Here is an 18,646-nt window from a genome sequence, read left to right as displayed (position 1 = left end):
AAAATGTCCAAAATACTGCCATGCTTCCAAGCATGGTGTTCAGAAGTGTAAATCACCCCTTGACTGAAAGCTGCATGTAGCACATATTGCTGTGAAAATACCATAAACATTAACAAAACACTGCTGCCTGCAGTGATCTTGACTCTCAGAGACATCTATTTTGCTGGAGGATTTTAGTTAAGAGAACCAAAGCTCTTCTGGCTGTCATCAGAGCGACTGTTTTCTTCTGGTCATTATACATGCATCTCGGAAAAATAATCATCTAGAAAACACAGCACAGACTTTGGAAACCTACTTTTCCCTTAGCAGATATGCAACTGTTGGAATCAAAGATGGTTTCAGACGGCTTCCATTATACTAGTTCTTAACAGGGTCCTGTGAGATTCCTCAGGGTTTGCTTAGCACCGTGTTTCTTTGTCCTGTCTGCTTCTATTAACAAGGTATTTAAAGTCAAATACTCTTTTTCTTAATAAAAAAGAAAGTTTTAGAAACAGCATTTAGCATTTTTGTCCATCTTGGAGCTATGCTGGACACAAATTCATTGCAATTCCCACAGAAGCCTGCCAGCCCAAGGATGGCTCATTTTTAAAGAGAATATGGGCAGTGCTTGTACTGCTAGCACTGCAGCCTATAAAAGGGGACTCTGCTGTGCTGACAAGACTTCCAGGTTTCCAGATTTTAGTTCAACACTTTCTGTAACTGCTCCTCAAGCTTCTCATGCAGTGCCAACATACTGCATGAATTTCAATGCTGCTCCCACTAGAGCTCAAACTTAATTGATCCTAAAATTGGGGCAAGTGCTAAATTAATCCTTTTAAGGTTTTACTGTACTATAATGTAAATTGCTCATTGATCCAATATTTGTAGATGGGAAAACACTTAGTGCCAGCAAATGGTTTTATTTACACTGCACAGGTAACAGTTACTTTGCAGTCATAATGTGCCTTTTCTTCATTAAGAAAAAGTAAAGAATAAATAAATAAATAAATAAATAAATAAATAAATAAGTCCTGTAACAAATATTAGAGTGGTGTGAATTCATAAGGATATGTTCACGTGCATTTTAAATGGTTTAACCAACAGAAGTATTTGCAAATTTTCTCTAGCACTAGACTCTTTATCTTAACAGCAATTACATGCCATGGTGTCCAAACTAAATAAAGTTTCAAGTACTGGATCTGGGGATAGTTAATCCTTTCTCCTTAGCCTGCATCCACACTTTTTTATGTCTTTAAATATGCACTGTCCGGGTGACAGAAAACAAAAGAAATCTTCTACACATGGACACAGAACTAAATAAACCTTAAAAATCTGGGAATTTCATTCTGTTAGCACTTTTAGTGATTTACATTATTGCAACAGCAGATGCTATTTCATAAATAAAAAGATAATTTAAAGTTTCCCTTTTAGACTTCATTTTCCCCACAGTCTCATAGTAGTTGATGGTGATCAATTGATAACCTTTTCATGGCAGGTCTGGGGACCAGTGTCTGGTGCCAGGTGTTAGGGCGTTTCACATGTCACTGGATGACAGCAACAAGGCCTTGGGTGGAAAGACAAAGTAGACCACAGTTCTCTAAGCTGTCCTGAAAAAGACCAATTGTCCTCTAAGCATCCCTGGTGACTCCAGCAGTGTTTTTCTTCCCTGAACTTCTCAGTATACTGAGGAGCCTAGTTTTCTGTGTAGAGTGGCTCAAATAGAACCTTGATTAAATTTTTCAAGGCACGCCAGATGCATGCTTCCGTGCATCACTTACTTCCAATGATAAGTTGAGAGCTTCTCTCAAGACATCCAAAGAGATTCATGCACAAACATGCCAGCGTCCCACCAAAAAATTAGACTGAGGCATCAGTGTGACTATGGCATATTTCCATACCTGCAGATATTTTGTTTTGATATTTTCTAAGTAAACACGTTTAAAATGCTGTACTGACCACTGGATACTGGTATGCAAGGAAAGGTAGTAGTAGTCTTGAATATTTCTGTGAGGTACCGGAACTAGAAAGTTAAGGCCCCCATGTGCTACATTTCTTTCACACTTAGAAGAACTGTTAATCATTCATTGCTGTTCAGGGAACAGAGTGAACAGAGTTCAGAAAATCATCTGTCAAAGTGTTTCTGAGACAAGGCATATGTCATGGGGCCACGGACTGTTTTGTTAATCAGTGACTGAGTGGTGTCTGAATTTCCCTTGAAGAGATAAAATTAAATCTTCAGAAGGTTTCCTCCAGTGGGGGAGAAAATACAACATGTTTTAGTTTTCTCATTTTAATACACATTTCTACAGCTTCACAGGGATAGGAGTGACAGGATGAAGTGCCAAAGCAATAGAAGATGGTTTTAAACATAAAGTATAAATTTCTGTTATAGAATGCTCCTTGAATTTAAAGTGTTTGAAGGAAATAAGTTTTGTTCACAGGTAAGACTTTTCCAAGATCTCATTAAACAAATTAAGGTTTCTTTAAGTCCAGAGCTAAGGTGAGAGGGACATGACTACTAGAATAGTCAAGCTTAATTCAAATTTATTATGCCTCAACTCACTTCTTGCACAGTACAAAGATAAGGTAGTTTCAGCAATAGAAAAATGTTTAATGGTGCTACACTCTACAATTTAGAGTTTGTTCTGCTCTTGGTTTTCGTTCTGGAGTTGCAATACACTGGTGAAAATGGCAACATAAAATCTTACAAGCTAATTTTCACACTACATTAAAATGCTTACACAAGTGAAAAGCATACTGATTCTTATGCCCTTCCCTTCCACTGTAACTACTGCTACTTAAGATTTTGATGAATTGCAAAGTTTTTGCTTTGATTTCTTTAATGGTCTCTAGAAAAAGTGGAGTAATAATGCAATTTATCATCTGCATTTGTGACGGAAGAGGAAGCACAGATAGTCTTTCATGTTCAAGGATGCTAAGTGATGGGGAAAATAGGTGATTAAATTTGGATAGTAAATGTTTTGTACTTAGGATCAACATTTACAATTATATTTAGGAATCATCTATCATTCTAGGGTTTATATTCTGATTTGCCTCTATGCTTGTGTTTCTCAGTCTTTCCTAATGAAGGACTTCCTTTCTCAAAGAAAAGCTTTTGATGGGGCAGTGGAAGGGTGCCCTAGTGTTTTCTACTCACAGATAAAACTGGGAGTGTTGATAGTAGGAGATAAGGCCACCTTCTGTCTGTTGGCACATAGAATTCTATGTGTATTTTTTTTTTTTTTCCTGTTTCATAGGCTGTCAATAGTTAATAAATCACAAGTAAGAAAAAACTGCTCAATGATGCTAACTATATTTTTTCAACATAAAAATACAAATGATGATAAACTAACAGAGGAAACTGTAGAAGAACAAGAGAAGACAATAATATTCTGAATTTTGTTTCCCTCTCTGGTTGCAGACAGACGCTGGGTTGGGATGGAGTGCAAGTCAATCACTAAGGTCTAGCCTCTGCTAAAAGAAATTGATAAAACTAGCAGCAGCTGAGAAATACAACAAAAAGTACTTGGCATGAGAATATTCCAGAGCAAATACAATGTACAACTTGCTACAATGTATCTCTGTGTTCATACATATTTTACCCAATCTTTGTCAGGGATTTTTTGCTTGGTTTTGGTTTGCATTCTGCTTTCTTCTGTGAAGATGAGGAGCATCATTTATTTATTTTTAATAAAATGTAATATTTTGGAGGAAATATCAAAACATGTTTTGTTGCCTACTAGTATTTTGTTGATGTATGAATCCTGTTAATTTCATTTTAGTGTAAAGAACACCAGGAAAATATTACCAGTTTAATACACAAATGAAAGAGTTCAGAGACTAAATATCCAAATTTGTGTATTTTTCACAAAGCTTAATTTTTCAAGTTCCAAATCATGTTTTATCTTAATAAATAATAAAATTCATGAGATGACTATCCGTGCAACAATGCAAAGAACATATTATTGGCTTAGTAGCATGTCTTCACAGAAGCCCACTCCAGTTCATTTACTATGAACTTACGAAACTGAGGTGCATACTGTGAGAATACCGAAATCCTTTTTGAAATTCCCAATCCAGATCACTAACACAAAGTATGAGATTTACAAAAAAAAAAATGGTATTTTAAAATGAGGGTCATGTTCTATCTTTCTCTGTTTAACTCTTCCTTTGTTCAAAGTGCCTTTGTTTGCCAGGCGGAAGTGGTAAATTTGGATTATTGTATCTTCCTTGATATTCAATATCTGCTTATTTTTATATTCTTAAAGTATTTGAGTTTCAAAGGACGTGTATGAAATGAAGGATATGAAGGAGAGCAAAGATGAGTAATTTGTAACAATGCAACTGAGACCTTTTAGATTTAATTTACATTTTATGATATTCTTAAAAAAAACTAATAATATTTTGTTAACTATGGTAATATATGTATACTCATAGGGAGATACTCGTTACTTGATACTTGCAAGGAAAGGGACAGAGGAAAAGATCAATAGTAAAGGTGCATAAAACTATTCCTGTTCTCAAAATCAGACCTCTTCTTGTTGACTAAAGTTGGATACCCAGAAACTAGTCATTCAAAAATACAGCTCATTTTCTGAAAATCACAGCTACAAACATGTATACAAACTGCATACATGTATTTTAGAATGATTGAGTTGTCTTGCCTTCTCTGCAGTCTATGCCATTAGTCCATCTCATGCCTCTGAAACTAGGATTTTGTTCTTGATGCTATTTTCGTTTTAGAAAGAAGGATCCATTTTGATGATATGCACTAATTATTTTTCATTGCTGAATGTTTCATGACTGGGAAAAGCAATTACTTTTACTGTGAAAAATATGCTTGCATGCTTGAAGGGCATACTTACTAATGAGGATGTTATTTGTGTGATAGTTGACTGCTCTCACTGTCTGTTGGTTCAGGGGAGCTGTGACAGAAGAGTTTACTAGGTGGAACTGGTAGGGATTCAGCCTGTTTTTGAAAGTTGAACTGTGAGGTTAAAAAGGTGGAGATGATTCATAAATACACAGTAATGGTGGAGAGCCTGTATTTTGTGATTTTCCTTCAAGAATTAAGTGCAGGATAACTAAGTCAATTGCAGATACTACTAAAACTCTATGTGCTTCTCTTTTTAAGCATGGAGACTGAGCTGCTCTATAACACAGGGGTGATGATGTGCCTGGATGCCTGACTTCTGTTTTGCATGAGAAACAGCAAAAGCTTTGTGATAGATGTGATGATCGTGAACTTCACTGTAACCCTTCTGACTCTTCTGGCTTAAATAAAGTTCCTTGCCTCTTTTTGTTCACATCAGTTAATCTGAGCCCAATCCATTTTTTTAATTCTTTTTCTCCTGAGTGTTTGTGTGGTGGTGGTTTTTTGTTGTTGTTGTTGTTGTTGTTGTTGTTTCAATGAACCTTCTGCCTGTATCTTTTTCCCTCAGGGAGTCAGAAGTGACTGGATGCTACTCTTCACAAAACTAAGATTTTGCATGTATATGTTGTATATGTCATTTGTAATTACCTTCTGGGGATGTGAGATGACAGCAATTACATTTTAATCTGACCCCAGCCTGTACTAAAACAGTGGCTGTTTCTTTACTTTTCTAATTATGATACTCTGTAAAGGGTTTTACTGGGAAAAAAGGCTTTTAAATGTTCCATAAAATCTAAGTCTCTACTTCTCTAGTTCCATAAACTCAGCTCCCTGTCTTTGAGAAACTCGTGTGAATTACTCACCTTTGCTCTTTTTATGTGTCTCTGGTCATATACAAGCAGTCTGACCTGGTCAAGATGATTAATCATGTAGTGCAATAAAAAAGCTAATACAAGAAATGGCCACAATTTGTGAAAAAAATCCAAAGCTAAGAGCAGTTTAGAAGCCTTCCGCATCACTGAATTTATCAGTGATTACTAGATGTTAGAGTTTGGGAGAAGGTAAAGAAGTAGAATAATGAAATTATCTAAATATATTGACTGCAGATTCTTCCTCCATTCAAGTAGATTAGCTAAGGGTGAAACATCCATCTTTGGGGATTTATATTTGTGGTGAAATTCATCCATGAGGTATCTACCACTGTAGTTTATTTCTCAGTCATTTGGCTAATGTGGAGGCAATCTGCAAGCCTAGTCACAATAAAAAGAACAGTTTTCTGTCTAGTTTCTTATTTTATTGCTGTTGCTCTAGTCAAAGACATTTTCCATTCTCATGATGCTTCCTGAGCAGGATTAATTTTGAAATGCTAACAGTGTTCTATTTATCTTTGAAATTGAAATTGTTAAGCAATGTTTCTCCCAAAAGGCAAAATCTGTCTACATACTGAAACCCAACATTGAGAAAGAAATCTGGGATGAGTCCCAGGCAGGGTTCTGATTTCTGAAGCCCTTGGATTCCGGCAGTGCTCACCAGAGCAGGTTGTGTTCTTGAATTGAATTAACACTGTGTTTGAGCTCATTTGCATGCCAATGACTTTGCTGTCTTCTCATTGGATCAGCAGTGTCTGAACATAATGGTGTGATTTTTTGGACAGTTTGGAGCATGAAGTTCACCTGTGTTCAATATATTGGCAAAGTCCTATTTTTATGTAAAAAGTTTACTTGTTTCCTAAGAACCTGGAAACAGCTTTGTAGTTAACCCAGGTACAAGGTTCAGTTATCTTTCTGGAAAAACCCAACTAAAGACTATCAGTTGAGGTTTTGTGCAAAACAGAATCTGTCAAAACTTTGGTGAAATGATGTACCGACAGAGACTGGTATCTGATGTGTGAAAAAATAGTATGACAATGGGCATATAGAGAGTGATTTGGATTGTTGCAATCAGTGTCTTCAGCATTTCAGCTATGGAGGATGTATTTAAATCAGTAGTCATAACATTCAGTGGTAGATATTCTCCGTTATGGCTCCTACAAGTCCTTGCAATGTGTAATTAGGCACCTTGGGGAGTGTGTGCAGAGTGGAAATCTTTTGATGTGTTTTTAATCCATGATGTGAATATACTAATTCTTGTACCTGAGAAATCTTCGTAAGCATTTCTTTTCCACCTTATTGCTCATAGAGCATATACAGATGTTATGATCTCTTCCATCCTATATAGTCTGGACCCTTCTCTTCCAAATGGAACAATCCTTTTTTCTTTTTTTTTTTTTTTTTAACCTATCACCTTTCTGAGCCCTTTAAGGAGGGAAACCTTTCATCTTGTAAATCCACAGAATGACATATTGTTCAAGAAAGGGTAATTATCCACCACTCAGGAAATGGGAGTACCATTTCTACTTACAGCTGGCCTGGAGACATAGGTGCCACTAGAGATACACAGGGAAGGCCTTTCTTGCTTTTTCCCCCAGTTCCTTTTTCCTATCATTCTATTGCCGTCCTGACCCCTGCTGACAAGCAACCTGATGTTTTCACAGAGCTGACCTCAGTGATTTCCCCATCTCTCTATGGAGTCATAATTGTTTATTTAGAGTTCATAATTATGTCAAATTATTTTTCTCAGGTACAACATATTCACCAACACACATTTTTACTGTTTAAATGCTCTCCAATGAAGTCTTGCTTTCATTCTTCACAACCAGATTGTTTTTATTATCCTGCAGAATGTTACAACACCATCAAGCATTCATTACTTCACTAAGTGCCCATGTTATCACATCACTCAGGAATAAGTCACAAAACACTGATCATATATTTCTGTAGGATGCCATGCCCAAGCTTGACAGTTGTAACACTGGCCATTAGTGCAATCCTTCTCTACCTTCTTATCAGTATTGATCAATGTCAGATTAACCTCTTAAGAGCCTTTGGTGAGGAATCTTACCAAATGCTTTCCGAAAATACAGGCATGTATCCCGACAAGATTATGCCCCTCTGATTCCTGTAAAGAGTCTTGACAGCTTTGTGCAGCACGACTTCTCTTCACAAAGCTATACAGTCTCATCCGCTGAAGAGAAAGATTTTTCCATGTTTTCTCTAATTTTCTTCTTTATTACAGATAAAGGCCAGGACAGCTGTCAGATACACAGCTCAAGTAATAAATATAGTAGTAGCAGTATTTTTTTAGCTGTGGATTTTAAAGCATTGCTCAACCCAGCTAGCACTCATTACAGATGATGAAAACAGATAGCAAAAACATTACAAGGCAGCAAGAAACTGGTGGGGTGGATGTGGCAGCCAGACTGCTTTCTTCCCTATTTTGATCCTGCACTTTGTTGTACTGTGGCTGAAAAAGAACCTTCAGAGCTATAATATTGTGAGGTTTGTACGCACTCCCAGTGAAAATACTTGATGCTGTGCTTTAGTCTTTTATTCAGGCAGTAGTACCTTCTCAGGGCTCTTTTGCTCTTATCCTGCCAGCCATGTGCCTCCCTAATAAAATAGTGTCCAGCACAGTTTCCCCATCCTTAAATTTTGACTGCAGTCTGTCATGGATTTCGAGTGTGTCTTGCTGCTAGTAACTGTTGTTTCCACTTGTTTCAAAAAAATGAGCTGATCTGCTTCATAATTTTGTCCTAAAAGTCTCTTTCTCCTAGCAGTGGTATTGATGTTCCAGTAATTTATTATCATGACCAATATAAGAGTAAGAAAGTAATAAAGTGACATGAAAGTTTTATACGAATAAGTTTAGCACAGCATGTTACCAAGAGAAGAAAACTGGAAAAAAAAAAAAAAAAAAAGAAAGCTGCAATGTCAAATGGATGCCTATCAATCCTCTATTGCCATGATACTATATATTCTGATTATGTCACAGGTGTCACATTAAAACTGGAAATAGTGTGTAATTTCAGAATAATTTACTAATCCAACTTGGTTACTATGAGTTCAAATGTACAAAATGTGAGAAATAATTTTTAGAATTATCTTCTCTAAAACAACAAAATTACTTTTTCCATAGGCTCCAGTTATCTGGGACCTTCAAATCTAAGCCATTCTATGATTCTGTGCTTCTATGATATGATCCAGAAAACCCAGAAGTAGAAATGATGGTCACCTCTTTATTTTCCAAATTCTTCGGTTTCTTCATAGTTTTTAATGTGTGCTATTGGTATGGGGGAAAGAAAAACTCTTTCATCATGTTTTGTTTTGATGTTTTGTGCAAAGAAAATCACATACCCAGAACTTTTTATGAAAAAATAGAAAACCATAGCCATCTACATAAATAAATGCCTTCACACACACACATAAATGCATCAGACTCACTGTATTTACATAGGAACACAAGTCATTTTTGTTTTGTCCCTTCCCAAAGACACGGAGTCAAGAATTTCATCCAAGTCATTTCCACATAATCTCTTTACACATGTGGCCGCTAAGAACACCTGGGGCTCAGGAATGTGGAGAACAAAGGGATATTCCGGAAGAGAAGTATCTCAAATGTAGCCTGGATGCACCTGTGAGATCAGGTTATTGCCCTCCATACCTCAGCCCATCCTGGAAAACTACTTATAATGGAGTCTTGACCAAAAAGTTCCCCTGGGTTATATTCAAGAAGTTTATATCATGTGGGTTTTGTTTTTGTTTTTTTTTCTTCCTTGATTTTCAAACCTATTGAATCACATCAGCAATTTAATACAAATATATTTACTTTCCTAATTCTGTATGTCCTCACCTCTGCAGCAACTTTTACCCATTGATTTTCAAAGGTGCCTTCATTTGTATGCTTGTGCGTCAGAAATGAAAGCAAGATAATTTTTTTGTATGGACTTGAGAGATTTGGATTTCCAACACAGGAGCTCTTTCAAAGAGTAAAACAAGAAAAAATGTGGATGTGGCTGACAGAAAGTCTAGCTGACAGAATTTAAGAGAGAAATGAAAAGAAAAAGAACTATTACCAGGGGGTAAGCAAATCCCAGGTTTCACAAGGGAAGTTTATTAAGGAACAGATTTAGACCTCGTGGAAGGCAATGGAAAGACTCCTGCAGATTTCTATGGTCTTTTGGACAGGTATTAAACCCTTAAACTCTTAGAATCCTGTCAGCTCCCCTATCACATCAAAATGTACTGAAGAATCTATCAGAAGAGTGGAAAATACTTCAAAGAAAGTATGCACAGAACCCCATAGGAAAAAGTGTGTTATAAATTTCATCTTGCTCAAGTTGATTTTCTTCTCTCTTTTGTATTAGAAATGCACTGTAGCTGAAGATGGTCATTAGCATGCCCAAATACAGGAAATAAACCATTAGTGGTCTCCTTGTCCTTCGGCTGCTAGTATACATCCCATCAAGGATTTCACTATTCACACAAGTAGGGATTCACTGTCATCTTCATGATTAAGACAGAAAGAAAAAGCCAGTATGTTCTTTTGAGGTTTAATTTATAAGGTAAGGTTTCTGCTAGACTGGAAAAAATAGTTATAACAGAGATAGATTTTAGGGGTCAGACTCCTCTTCCCTAGAGACATTATTAAAGCACTTAAATGTGGGAGATCTTCTGGATTGTTTGCAGTGTGGACACATTCTCTGAGCTTTTAATAAAGACTGTGGCATGCCTTACTAGCTGTGCACAGGAAGGCATAAGGCACACCACAAGTTACACAGGGAACCAACCACATGGAGATAAAAAGAATGATGGAAGATATTCCTTGCTGTGCTATAAACAAACTGAAAAACCTGCCAGAAAGTCATCAGAACAACTGTACTGTATCTTACAGACATTGATCTTTCACATTTTCCAAATAAATATTAAAGAAATGGGAGAAGCTCTACCACTGAATGAAGGTATCACTGGAAGCTACCATGGAAGATGTGATTAAATGTGTGTGTGTATTTAGGCCAGCAAGATGAAATCATTTCAATATTTTTTGATTCTGTGTGCTCAGAGATTATTATTGTGGAATCTAATAGATATAGGATAATATGGTTTGGGACAGTATGTCCATTCTATATGAAGTCTCATGTTTACCCATACAGTACATATTGTTAAATAATAGTGATTTTGAAAATAATTAAATTTAGGAATATTATCTCCAAATAACTGTACCCAAATAACTATACAAATAATTGTTAAATAACTTTTAGGTACTAGAACAATGCAAAATAGCATTGATGATTCAGTTCTGTAATTCCTTTTTTCTATAGAAAATATAATACATGAGTTTTACTAACATTCCTGACAATTTTGAAGGAAAAACTATCAATTCTTTCTGTAAGAAAGATATCCCATTTCAGTTTCATGACTTGCCAAAGACCATTTATTCTTCATTTGTCTAAAAAAATAAAATTATTAAGATTTCATGCCAGAGTTGTGCAACACAAAACATGTGAATAGTTGACATTTTGAGGAGGGAACATATATGGTGAACACCACTATCAGTTGATCAAAGCCTCTGCAACATTTTTAAGATGCCAGGGGTACTTTTGAAGAGTAGGTGTTTTATGTGTATAATGCAAGCAAGTCATTGAACTTCATAATGCAAAATCTTTGAGAAGGGAGTGTAAGTAGCAATAAAAGGCAAATGTAAACAGGATATACTTTTTCAACCTTGTTCTTGTAAACAATCAAAAGCTATTGTGATGCAAAGAATGAGCAATAGCAAAGTGTTGCAAAGCAATGGCAATACAGGTAGAATAAGATAAGACAAGCTGAACACTTACCAAGTGTGTGCAAATGGTAAAGGACATTAAAGCTGGCTGGACAGTAGCCTACCTCCAGCTCCACAGGTTTCAGAAGTCTCAGCAGGAATAACGCTTTCAGACAAATGAATCATGACATGATTCTGGGAACTTTGCAACTAGATCAGTAATGCTATGCCTTGCTGCACCACAGGCTTCTGACACCAGGAAAGGCTCTGATTCTGATACTTACCTGGGTAGGGGATAGCACACAGATAAATATGTATATCCATGTATATATATGTACATATGTGCATATATAATATGTGTGTATACACACAGTCTTCCATAATATGGGAAATGCAACTCTGCATTAAGAGGAATCTCTGGCTTTTTTTCAGAATTGCTTGCTCTCAGGAACACAGAAATTGGTTTCTTATCATTAGCTAGGTTTCAAGATAATCCTGGAAAACAGTAAACTATTTTGCTTTGAACATTGTCTCATGCATAGTCATTGCCAAGACAGGCACATTTTATCCACTATTACCGATGTTCAGTCTAACTCTAAATCGTTCATCTTCACAGTACTCCTGTCCTGGTAAGCACCATGTTGAGAAGTAGAATGACTCATTCTGCTGAAACTCCTGCTTTTCCTTAGAGGATATATGAGGCCTTTTGGATTTCTATGAACAACTCACTGCAGTCTGAAATGGAGAAGAATTTTCAATCCTTTGATAGAGCCTGTAGCCTTAATTTTCAAAGCTGCTGGATTGAGGGTTTTGGTGTTTTTTTTTCAAAGCAGGCAAACAATTTCAAGTTGATTTTTTTTTTTTCCTTAGCAAAACAGAAATAGGCAAGAACTTTGAAAAATGTTTTAAGAATTTTTTTTTTTTTTTCAGGCATGTTCAGGTTGGTTGTTAAAATTTACTAAGTTTAGCTTGAGAAAGCAAAACTCACCGTCATTCAACAGATGGATTTTTTGCGCTCTAACCTCCCCTTCTAATGACCATGGAGATGTAAAATGGCTTATTCAATCTGTATCTTAAGGTTTTTGTACTTCCACAAAGTCAAAAAAAAGTTCCATGTAAAAAAATCATGTGAAAATATTTAATCTGCTTTTCTTCTTTTCTATGAAAATATGGACACATTTCAATTTTAAGACAAAGTTAAGTGTAAATAATCGTAATACTGAGTGAAGTGGTGGCAATACACTGCAAACCAAATGGAATGGAGATGGGTCTGCCAACTAAGCTCCTCGCTCTGAAATCCCTTTCAGGCTTCCTGAATAACAAGCAGAGTATTTAATGGAGAGTGCTAAAAACTAGGATTTAATGCATAACTTTTCAAGCAGATGCTTTTTTGAAAGTGTATTTTTGAATATTCAAAGGCATTTTTCTCTCCAGAGCAGCTTTTAAAAAGATTGGCATGCCAGACACACTTCATGTTGTCCTTATCTTTATTTAAACAAATTCCCAGACTTGGTGCTATGAAGTATCAAACTTAAATCTTCTCAGCTGAGCCATGCCACAAAAAGAGCTGTTGGTACATACAACTAGCATCAGTTGTAGCACACACAAGAGAAAGCATCTTGTTAGTAAATACTAGCAAGTATTTACTTCACTACATTCCTACTTCAACTATAAAATAGGAATGTTTTGACTGAAAAGCTTTACATATAACAATATTTTGTCCATAAGATTCCAATTTAATTAGCACTAGCTAAAGAAATAAATTCTATAAAGAAAGTCAAATTGATAGTGTGCACATATTTGGGAAAAAAGTTAGATAAAATTTTTCAATATTATTAGATCCCACTCAGCAATCTGGTCACTAATTAATAAGCTGCTGATTGACCTGTTGAGGAGCCACAGAAAAATTCTGTAGTAGAAGGCAATAATCAATGAGCCAAAGATGGAATTATTAAATGCTCAGCTCTGAGCTTCTTTGGTTAAAAGCTGGGGGAAAAAATGTTAAACATATACTGATCAACATTGTAGCTTGGAGAAAGAAGAGCTTAAACCAAAATCTTATCTTAAAAAGAGAAAGAAAAAAAAATGCCTGCCATTTCAGTATAAACTTACAATAATTAATTTTCAAATTACATTTTATTTTCTAGTCAATTAATGTAATAAAAAGCAGATTCCTTTCCAAGACTTCTTTTGGTCATCGTACCATCTGTAGGAAACACCACTAATACAGATGCAGAATATCTTGAACTCCAGATGTGTGAGCTCCTTAGTGGCTAAAACATATAGGCTTTGATCCAAGCCCTAATATTAGTGGAAAGTTTCCCACAGATTTCAATGGCTTTTGAAACTACCTCATAGTATTTTTTGCCTCTCTTTTTGCTAAAACTAATTCAAGGTGATCCTTGAGCCTGTCAGTGTCACCAGTTGTCTCGAATATTTTTCTTGAACCTCACAGCTGAGAAGAGGAGGGGACTTGAATGAATATACAGTTAAATTCTTGCTTTAAACTGGTGTTTGTAGAGATTATGCAGGCAGATTAAATGGTATTCTGTAAAGTCAGAAAAATCATAGTGGTTTATAAAATTTACTGATTTGTTTCTCTGCATCTGGTAGCCTGCAAAGACAGCTTGAGCATGAAACTAATTTGCTGGCCCTGAACCTTCAGAGTCAGTGGACTAAATCTGGGAAAACATATTTGAAGTTTACTTCGAAATAGTTATTTAATTGGTGTGTATGTTGGCAGCATTTCCGTATAGAAAATGTGAGATAAATTTGGAAAATGCATACTAGATCTCTTACCATGTGAACTCTTGAAGAACCATGATTATCAGGTATTTTTGAGCTCAGAATGAAAAATGTGTCATGAGAGAAATTCAACTTGTAAATGATATTATGAATTATTAAACCATAATGGGATACAAAAATTTTTGATGGTGGTGGTGAATCCCTCAGAAAAAAAGAAAAAAAAAAAAGTAATTAAATTATTTTAGCTATCTCTAATCATTTAGTATTTTATCACCAAGCCCTACTTTTTTGTTTTTCCCCAAAAGTCAGAATGGGATGAAAAATGCATCTTCCTTGTATGTACCGTGGAATAAACTGTACTTTCTTGTCCGACACTTACATTTTATGGTTTACAATTGTTGTATAAGGAGCAAATTATTACCATATTTAAGCAGATGTTAGTGAGTATAATGCTATGAAGATTCTCCTGGAAATGCTGGATGAGCTCTTTAGTGCTTTCTAGGAAGAAGAAATTATGCAAGAAACACAAATGAAAGCACCAATAGTTTTATTTCACATTCAAATGTTAATGTTCCATTATTCACTAAATTCCAACCAAAACAGGGGCCTCACTGTCCTATGGGAAAAAATAAAAACACCGCAATAAAACAGAACTATCAAATTTTGGGCACAAATGCATTAGCAGAAAAAAAAATTGATGAAATTCAACAGCAAAGTCAATATGATGAGCCATATACAATTAGGGTAAAAGTCATATTTTGGACAGTTTCAGGCACAGTCACTTGTCTGCAGTCTGTGTATATAAGAGACAGTTAAAGCAGAAAGCCTTGGAGGAAAAGAAATGCAGTTTATTTTTCATATACGCCAATAAAGCCTTCAGAATTATTTCATTCATGCTTAGTCTCAGGAACACCTTGATGTGGTTAGCATGCTAGAAATAGAAGTTGCAGCCTTGTTTCCACAGAGGCTGATGGATGAATTTCCCATTGACTTCAAAGACAGCAAGACTGAACAGCAGATTATTGCTGAAGATGAAGCAAAGAAAGAAGCTGCTTTGCGAAAACAAAATGTTTTGTATCAATGCCAAAGCCAGTGTTGGGGCTGTTATTGTATTGATCTAAACTTTATCCTCTACAAACCAGATTCAAATTGAGCTTAAAAATTAAACTAAACATCTAGGCAAATTCTTTTAGTACAGCAGTGTCAGTAGATTCATCACAGATTATCTTGTTCTTTGCGTATTGACTGTTTTAAAATTCTTTTGTACTGTCCACTTAGGCGATCCTCCCCCTGACCAAGAAGTATGTAAATATTAACGTAAACAACAGTGATGACTTCCTTGTGATGACCTATTTCCCTTGGAACTCTGTTTTTCAGTACTGCCCAGAAAGCAGCATGGGCTTGCAGTGATTGTTGATCACAGGGTTTATGGAAACAAAACCTGAAGAAATTAATTAAAAATAGTTCTTTTTCTGAGGTGCCAGACTCTAGATGCATGCCATTTTAGCACAAAGCTCTGAGTCACAGGTAGCTGTATTGCTGCAAACGTGGGAAATGAATGACTAGTCAGGAGAGCTTCTATGATATATCTGCCCTTTGTCGACAGGTAAGGTCTGAAGAATGAGCTATGCTGCATATAGTTAATGTTCTAAAATAATCATCACAGAAAGTATTATTTTACTGTTGGTACTGAAGCACACAGAGGAATCAGGCTTCTTCTGTATTACAACATAGCTATTATAATATAGCTGTTGCAGTCAACACAAGTTGCCATATTCAGCTCCAGATATGATACTGTCCTTTTGCACAGCTTTTGCAAGCTAGCAAACCCATCCTTCCCATCTCCTTAGTAAAGATGCTCTTCAAATAACACATGGGACAGATAGCAGTGCATATTGCTGCTCTGTACAGGCAACTAAGAGGGCGCAGACTTAGGAATGGGCCAACTCTCTGACCCTCTGCATCCCAGGTCAGTTTCTTTGCACTAAGATTTCTGAAAAAATGAAACCTGGACTGGTCCTGGAGCTATGGAGTGCTTTAATTTTATGTACAATGTTGATATTCGATCAAGAAGAACCATGCAGTGCTTTTCTGTATGTTAGCATAGAAATGGTTTCAGTGTATTTTGGTACTGAAGATGTCTTGGTGTGTTAAAGGTTTCTGTAACCTTCAAGCATTGTCTTTCCCCTGTGCCTTGACAACTATTCTCTATGTATTTAGGCATCTAGTCCTTAAAAAACAGGTTTTCTAGGAAGTTTATTAAAGTCAACTTGACTTCCCGTTTACATCACCATGAATATCTCTCTTAAATTGTTTTCTGTTTCCTCAAAACTAATGCTGCATTTGGTGCAGACTCATCTCTGCTGAATACTAATACTCTAGAATAAGAGTAGATCTCACTGTTTTTTCTATCTCTTTTGAAATGTCTGCAGTTCCAAAACTTGTTTGAGGAAAAAAAAATTAGAATATCTCATTTTATTTATTTATTATGGAATGATAATAGAGAATGATTAGAGAAGCACGTTCAACGTTGGAGACATCATATGCAGAAGCAGAACTCATCTCTATCTCACAGTGCAGGCATGGTTTGATATCATCATATTCTGTGTTCTGCAGAGCTGAAAGTGCTTCCTAGCTTACTTGCTTTCTGAATTATCCAGTATAAGTCATCAGAAAGAATTAAGGGTGTTATAGCAGCCTTAACTCAAGATCAATAACTCTGTAACCTTCCCCATTAACTCAATCATCTGCTTTGTTTACAGCTGCTCATTTTTACTTAAATACATTATGTGAACTTATCTTTTAGTTACTTATTACACTAATTCATTTTTATATGATTTCACTAACTTTATTTCTAATGTGGGTAATGCATGTACCCTTGTAGCGTTGGCATCTCAAAATAGCGGACTCATGAAGAGTCCCCTCACCTTAATATTCCTTATTGGTGTTCATTTAGTCATTACTTAGATAATTTAAAATCTTTCCTTGGTCAATGTGCTGGCCTTTTTATAGACTCCTTTGTTCAATCACATTTTCCCCCCAAGTGATATAGATCAATAGCTGACTCTTCTTGGCTTTGTTTATTCTTAGCATCTATATAGGTAGCGTATATGCCAACCCAAGTAAAAAATACATTCAAGGTATGGCAATTGGTTCCCAAGTAAATGTTTTGTAGGAAATGCCAGTTGTGAACTCCATCCTACCAATCGTGAATTTGTGCCTACACTAATTGAAAATACAATACACTACTTTAAAATCTAAAAAAAAAAAAAAAAAGTATGTTTCCAAAATCTCAATAAACACAGTAAATATGTTGGAGAAGTAAATGTTTTAGGTTCCAGATACATTTAGGGAATCTTAATCTACAGCCAGCAAACATAAACCTACCAAATTTCTAACAAACATGAGAGAATTTTATACTCTACATAAATCCCAAAGATCTTGCTAGAGAAGAGCAAGTTTCTCTCCATTAATCTGTAATGTGCTCCCTGCCTAGGTCCAGAAAGTCCAGGAAGACTTTTGACTTGTAAGCTCAGCTGTCAGCCAGACCCTCACTGTGAGCCAGACTTTTTGAGGAAATTGGCAAGATTTAAGAAACTGGACATAATACTTTTAATTGTTTTCCATCGGGCTTTTGATGCAGTGTACACATCAAGTTCTAGCTGCCACCACTGATTGCCAGGTTCTCCAGGAGGCTGGTATTATCGACAGGAAACACTTCCAATGGGATAGGAAGTTTTATGGGAGTTTAAGGAAGGTTCATGACATGGTTTCTCTTGTTTCTGCAGCCACATTTCTTAGTAATATCATTTTTTATTTTTTCTTCCAGAACCAATTCTATTCAGTTGTTTGATGAATGGCAAGATGCATATGCAGATGACATTAATTGATTCTTGGGAATCTAGATTGCTTTGATGATAGTTTTTTTGCTGATTTTCTTAGACAAGGAAAAAGGCATCATGCTTTGTTTATTGAATAAGATTAAATTAAGCATCTTGACTGCCTAGCAAGAAGCTGATAACTTTAGATAGTCTCCTGTTAGAGTAGAAGAAGAAGAAGAGAAGAAGAAGAGTTAGTAAAAACCTTGGTACAGGCTATTTTAAAGTTGTGTTGACTGTTATCCTGTTTTACTGATGCATGGAAGAGATAATCTTCCCTTTTCCTTCTTTCCCTAATTAAGCCTATATCCCAGATGAAACCCATTCTTTGAAAATATTCCGGAGTCTCTTTGTTTCCAAACATATCCAAAATACATTTGAGATCTTTTTTTCTTCACTTAGGAAATAAGAATCAGGATTGTCAAAAGATGGCTATTTTTTTTATTTAAAGATCCCTATATCAGTTCAGATTTCTTAATTTTACAAATTCTTTAGAGCCTATGTTTGGCATTTTTATTTATTTTATCATTTA

The 18,646-nt window shown here is 35.8% G+C and overlaps 1 long non-coding RNA gene across 2 annotated transcripts in view; it reads left to right on the top strand.

Moving 5' to 3' along the window:
• The window catches only part of LOC146545588 (uncharacterized), a 114,744-nt gene that overhangs the window by 86,259 nt on the left and 9,839 nt on the right, over window positions 1–18,646 (top strand). The gene's annotated exons all lie outside the window — the stretch shown is intronic.

Source organism: Meleagris gallopavo, chromosome 1 (genome assembly GCF_905368555.1).
Source record: "Meleagris gallopavo chromosome 1, MGAL_WU_HG_1.1, whole genome shotgun sequence".
NCBI lineage: Eukaryota > Metazoa > Chordata > Aves > Galliformes > Phasianidae > Meleagris > Meleagris gallopavo.
The sequence above is the reverse complement of the archived record's forward strand: the minus strand, read 5'-3'. Positions and strand labels throughout refer to the sequence as shown.